Consider the following 6,565-nt stretch of genomic DNA (forward strand, 5'->3'; position numbering starts at 1 on the left):
GTAGATATTGTTAATACTAGCTACTGTAGTTCTTAATTAGTCTTGTTCAATGGAATAAATTTATCTATCAAATATCTTTTCCAACCTCCAATGGAGCCAATCAAGAAAAATTTTATTTTGCAAAAGTAAGTAGTGTATACATAATAAGCATTTACTACAAAACTTTGGAATGCTTCCTATTATCGATAGACTCTAATTAATACCAATAGGTTATAACATATGGGACCATTTGAAATAATGAACAAAGAGTTTTAAGCATTTATTGTCTCTAAGTGAGAAAGCAAAATATTAAGAAGACGTAGGTGAAACAAAACATTGTCTCTAGCTAGTAATTACTTGGTGCATCATCTATCACTAGTTCACTACATAGTTTTTTTTTTTGGTAGAAGAGAGGAGACAAGGTCTCCTATAATTTATTAAAAAACAAAATCCAAGTTACATTCGAACACGACGTAGATATGTAGTTCCAGTCTCATCCGCTAGCAGCTCAGTATTAAGAACATCCGGACAAACCTCTAAAAATTTGAAACACAACGGTAAAGAAAATGCATAGTTGGCTAAACCATCCGCAAGACGGTTAGCTTCCTTATAGATATGAGTAATACGGACCAGCCAGTCCCTAGAAATAAAGCCATAGCACAACCGTACTAGGAAGGACAGAGGATGAGAATCACTTATCCCTGTCGTGAGAAAGCTAACAACCATCTCCGAGTCCACCTCCAACTCCACACATCTCATATTACACTCCCAAGCCATACAAAGTCCATAATACACTCCCCACAATTCTGCTAACATCGCCGAACAGATCCCGATGTTAAAAGCAAAACCCCCACACCAAACACCATCATGATCTCGTAAAACTCCTCCTGCTGTCGCATAACCCGGGTTCCCTCTTGATGCACCATCAGTATTTAACTTAACCCAACCCGCATTCGATCTATGCCAAGAGATCATTCGGTCCTCCCTAAGTACCTCTACTCCTACATACCACAAACTCGTATGTGCTTGAAAAACCTCATGGGCCTTGTCTTTTATAAACTGTACTTTATCCCGACACTTCCCCTGCACCCCGAAGACATTAACGCATCTCCACTTCCATCCCCACCACACAGCCGTCACAAATAAAGTTGCCCAAGGACTACCATAAGTAACAGTTTGCAGACCCAGGTTTGTATAGAACCATTCCATTAAAGTCAGTGTGAAAAAGGATGCTCTCTGTTGTCGAGGAACAAGCCTAGTCCACACACCTGACATAGTAGGGCAGTCTCGGAGAACATGTAATAAAGACTCCTCGCCACTTTTGCAAACTTGGCAAGTCCCACTCTCACAAAGATGTCGTCGTTGACGCTCCATATTTGTCATCACCACTTGATGTAAATCCAGCCAGATAAATATTATGATACGCTCAGTAGCTACCACCCTCCAGAGACGATCATAAAGAAACATCAAATTCGGCCTTGGTGTGTCATCCCGCATAAGAAACTGATACGCAATGCGAATTGAGAATTTCCCAGTTGGATTCTCCCCCCAGGAGATCCTATCATGCCCACCAGACACATTATCAACCACCATCGCTGTCAGATGCAGACAAATCTCCTCTGAAACATATGGGTCAATACCATTCCATTTCCACCATGTGCTACTGTTCCACATATCACACACCCTCAATGCTTCAAAACCTGGTAACAACCCCGTAGTACACTCACGAAGCGGGACATTCAACAACCATTTGTCTTCCCAGAACCGAATACTCTTCCCATCACCCAAAACCCAACTTATACCTGGGCGTATCACATCAATGACACCCGAAACCACACCTCGCCAGGTAGAAGACCATGTAGTCTTAGGATTAGTCCAAGAACAATCACGAATGTGCGTTACCTTATACTTGCTCTGCAACACTCTCGACCATAAACTAGTACAGTCATTCAACAATCTCCAACCCACTTTAGCCAACAGAGCTTTATTCATCAACCTTGCTGAACAGATCCCTAAACCCCCTTCCTGTTTCAGCTTACAGACCTTACTCCAACCCAGTAAATGTTGTTTATGCTTTTCAGGAGTTCCTTCCCACAAGAAAGAGCGTGATGCTTTGTCTAAACCATCAAGAACCGACTTTGGAAGAGCAATAGTGCTCATAGCATGAACTGGAATTGAGGACAGTACCGCCTTAGTCAACGTCACCCGTCAAGCTAGACTTAAAACTTGTACCTTCCAACCCGACAATCTCGATGACACCCTTGCCAGAATCTCCCCAAATGTATCTTTATTAATCCTCTTGTGCAAGACTGGCATGCCAAGATACTTCCCCAAGTCTCGTGTTGACTTGATACCACTCGCATCCGTAATCAGTCTCTCCAAATCACGGCTTACATTACCAGGAAAAAAAATTTTGGATTTTGCTAGACTTACTTTCTGGCCCGACGCAGAGCAAAACCTCTCCAAAACTCTCTGAATCACCCGAATCTGAGCTATAGAAGCTTCAGCAAAGAGAATGAGATCATCAGCAAAACATATGTGTGAAAGTTGAGGCCCTCTCCGAGGTAATTTGATAGGCTTCCACTCTTTTGCACCAACAGCTCGGTCTATTTGGTGACACAACCTCTCCATACAAAGCACAAAAAGGTAGGGGGATAAAGGATCCCCTTGGCGAAGACCTCTTTGTGGTTTGAAAGAACTTGTTTTCTCACCATTCCACAACACAGTCATCGAAGGACCCATCACACACTGCATAATCCACCTTATCCACTCCTCCGGTAGTCTTACGGCTTTAAGAGTATCTTCAAGAAAATCCCACCGAATACGATCATAAGCCTTTTCCAAATCAAGTTTTAACAACATCCACCATTTTCTACCTTTTTTACGCCTCATCGAGTGAACTGCCTCTTGGACAACCACAATATTGTATGTACTCAACCTGCAAAGAATGAAACTTGACTGAGCCGGACCAACCAAGTTCGAGATCACCCGCTTCAAATGTATAACCATCGTCTTAGTGATGATCTTAAACAAAACATTGCACAAACTTATTGGTCGAAATTGAGCTATCTTCTCAGGGTTCTCCACTTTTGGAATCAGAGCCACTAAAACATCATTTAAGCCATTCGGCAATTGTCCTGTCTCAAAGAACTGAAGGACCAAACGAGACACAGACTCTCCCACAGTATCCTAACAATCTTGATTGAAAATAAGCTGATAACCATCAGGCCCCAGGGCTTTAAACGCACCCATACTTCGTATTGAAGTTTCCACATCCAAGCCTACAAAAGGTGAAGTCAGAGCTACTAACTCACTATGAGCAAAACAAGGAAATCCCTGTGGAGGCAGAGCCTCAACAACATCTTCCACGTCCTCCGTAGAATATAGGCGACTGTAATAACTCACTGTCAAGTCCTCCAGTTCTCCCATATCAGAGACCCATCGACCCGTATCATCTTTCAACATTTCAACTTTATTCCTACGTCTGCGAATAACAGTAGAAGTATAAAAATACTTTGTGTTTCTATCTCCAAAAACCACCCATTTCTCTCGTGATTTCTGAAACCACAACATTTCTTCCTGCTCCAAAACCGCATCAAACTCTTTAAGCAAGCTGTCTTCCTTACTCAAAAGCTCATCAGTTTGACTCACTTCCAACAGGTCTTGCACTACCTTGATCTCATTCACAAGTTTCTCTTTGCGCTGATGTATATCTCCAAAAACCTCTTTGTTCCATCGTTTTAAAGTAACTCTCAACCCCTCTAGCGCCTGCAGGGTGGAGAGCACACGATTCCAAGAATTCAACAACAACTCTTTAAAACTTGGATGTTGTAACCAAGCCGCCTCAAAGCGAAAATGCCTCCTACTTGGATCATTTTTCAACTTCGGACTCAATTGAATATAAAGAGGCACATGATCAGAAGACAAGAAAGGGAGATGAGACACTGAAGCCTCCTGCCATTTCAACCGTGTGGACGCAGAACAAAGCACCTTATCCAGCCTTTTGGCAACATAATTCTCCTGCAAACACCCTCGTCTCCATGTAAACCGACTACCTTTAAAACCCATGTCAATGAGAAACAACTCATTGATCCAGTCTCCGAAAGCAAGTGATTCAGCAGACAGTCTACCATTTCCACCATCTCTCTCATCCACCCGAACGATGGTGTTAAAATCTCCACCGACAATGAGTGGATCAGTAATACCCTGTATTGCATCTCGAAGCAAACCCAAAAGACCACTTCGACGACTAACAGACGGAGCAGCGTACACCACGATAATATGTAAAGTTTCCTCACCATCAACCAACTTAGCCTGAATAAATTGGTCGGATGAATTAACGATTGTCACATCACCGATTCCCGATCTCCATAACAACCACAACCCTCCACTTTGCCCAACCGCATCTACTCTATAGGAATTTTCAAACCCCAAGCCTTGACAAATACGTCTCGCTCGATCACCACCCGCATGAGTCTCAAACAGAGCAAGAACATCGGTACTAAACTTTTTCAGAATGTATCTAATTGACCGGTGAAAGTTGGGTTTATTTGCCCCCCGACAATTCCACAACAAACAATTAATCATCTTTATAAAGTTGATATCAAACACACGAATTACCGGGGCAGCCTGTTAAGCACTTTCACTCTCCGCCATTCCCGTCGACGGAGCATTCTCCACAACAATATGTTGTTGGTCAGTATCACGTGCCAATCGACAAGAAACACCCACTCCATCCCTCTTGATAGCCCCACCATTATCTTTCACCACTGCCGTCTCCCCGTCGGCGACAAAACCATCACCCAAGCTGCAAGCCCCCAGATCCTCGGTCCGCAAACGCTTTCCGGAAGTAGACAACTCAACATCACCCTTACCCGGGCCAAAAACCAAACCCCGTGTGGGCCTATTTTGTTTAGGTTTGGGCTTGGGCCCATTAAGCCTCAAAACTTTTTTCTCCATCATTTTTGATCCGTCGGCCCGTTTTTCCTGAAATACACCATTAAAAGCACCAGAGGGTTTTTCAAAATTACCCCCAAAAACCTTCTCCTTTGCTTGCTCAACAACTTTTCCCTTATTGAGATTCGCCAAAGATATTTTATTTTCCTTATTGCCATCCAACGAATCCCCAATTCCCCTTATTTCACGCGATTCCACATCAACCTCCAAATTGCCAAATTTGTTAGAAATGGCAATATTCTCGAAAACCTTCCTAATCGGGATTTCCCGAGGATTGCGTCCTTGATTCCCATCCCGGTTCTTTTGAACGGCCAGCAGTTTAGCAACTCTCCCTCGGTAGCGAACCGCCGTGAAACCATCCTCCGTCGGTCTACTCTCACTTGATTCTGCACCCACCGGCTCTGACACCGCAATCAACCTTCTCTCCTGAACCGTCTGAGGACATGTATGGATCGAGTGACCATAAAGTCCGCACTTAGAACAAATATTAGCGAGACCTTCATATGATACATAATACCGCTCCCTGTTTACCAGCACAGTACCTTTCAAAGGTCGTCTCAAATCCACCTCCACACAAACCCGCGCAAACCGAGCCCTCTCGAAATTTAGGGTTGTCAAATCCACCTTGACTAGCTTCCCCAAACCCTTTGCAATAGCCACCAAAATCGAACGATGGTAAAAACTCAATGGGAGATTTGATAACCTAACCCACATTGGAGTCGTGGTTATCTCATCCCGTAGTGGATCAAACTCCGGTGCCTAAGCATGCGTGAGAAGGTAGTTCCCAAACACCCTCCATGGACCTCCTGTGAGAGCTGCCATGTATTCCTCCTCCTTCTCAAAACGGATCATAAAAAACTGATGCGGGAGGTCCATAACAGTCATCGCCCCAACCGGCTTCCACATCTCTCGCAACCTCCTACTTAACACAGCTACCGGAATCACCCTCCCTAAAACCTTTACAATCATATACTTCTGCCACAAACTATGCATGACTGCCAACACCTCAGACCCAATCGTAACCACTAGTTCTCCATCTTCCCAATTTGGAAACGCCAACGAAACTCTATCAGTCACAAACTTGTCGTCCAACAGATTCTCCGGATTGGGCATCCCACCGGGACTACCACCGATGACCTTGTTCACCCACACTTTCTAACCATCAGGAGGATCTCCTGGTGGACGACCCCCATCACCCGCCTCCATCATCATCGCATCTTGTTCGCTAGGGTTCGTAACCCTAAACTCGCCCGCACTCATGTTATTTTTTAATAGTTCACTACATAGTTATATCGACAAATTCAGTATATATAAAATATATATATATATATATATATATATATATATATATAATTCAATGCACTTAGCTTCCCTCTTTGCCTTTCTCTACTAGCCACAACTGGTCTACTTAATTAAGCTTACATACTTAACATTAAGCTTACATACTTCAATCTATCTCTCTCAGGACTTAATATTGGCTGATATAAAAAAACATATAATGATGAAATTGGAATATGAATGGACCAGAAGAAAAGCTGTAGATAGGACAAAGATGGATGTAGCTACCAAATAAATCTGCAGAATCTATCGTTTTCGTCCCCTTCCGTACACGTTTTTTTTTTTTTTTTTT

Source organism: Camelina sativa, chromosome 7, assembly GCF_000633955.1.
Source record: "Camelina sativa cultivar DH55 chromosome 7, Cs, whole genome shotgun sequence".
Classification (NCBI taxonomy): Eukaryota; Viridiplantae; Streptophyta; class Magnoliopsida; order Brassicales; family Brassicaceae; genus Camelina; species Camelina sativa.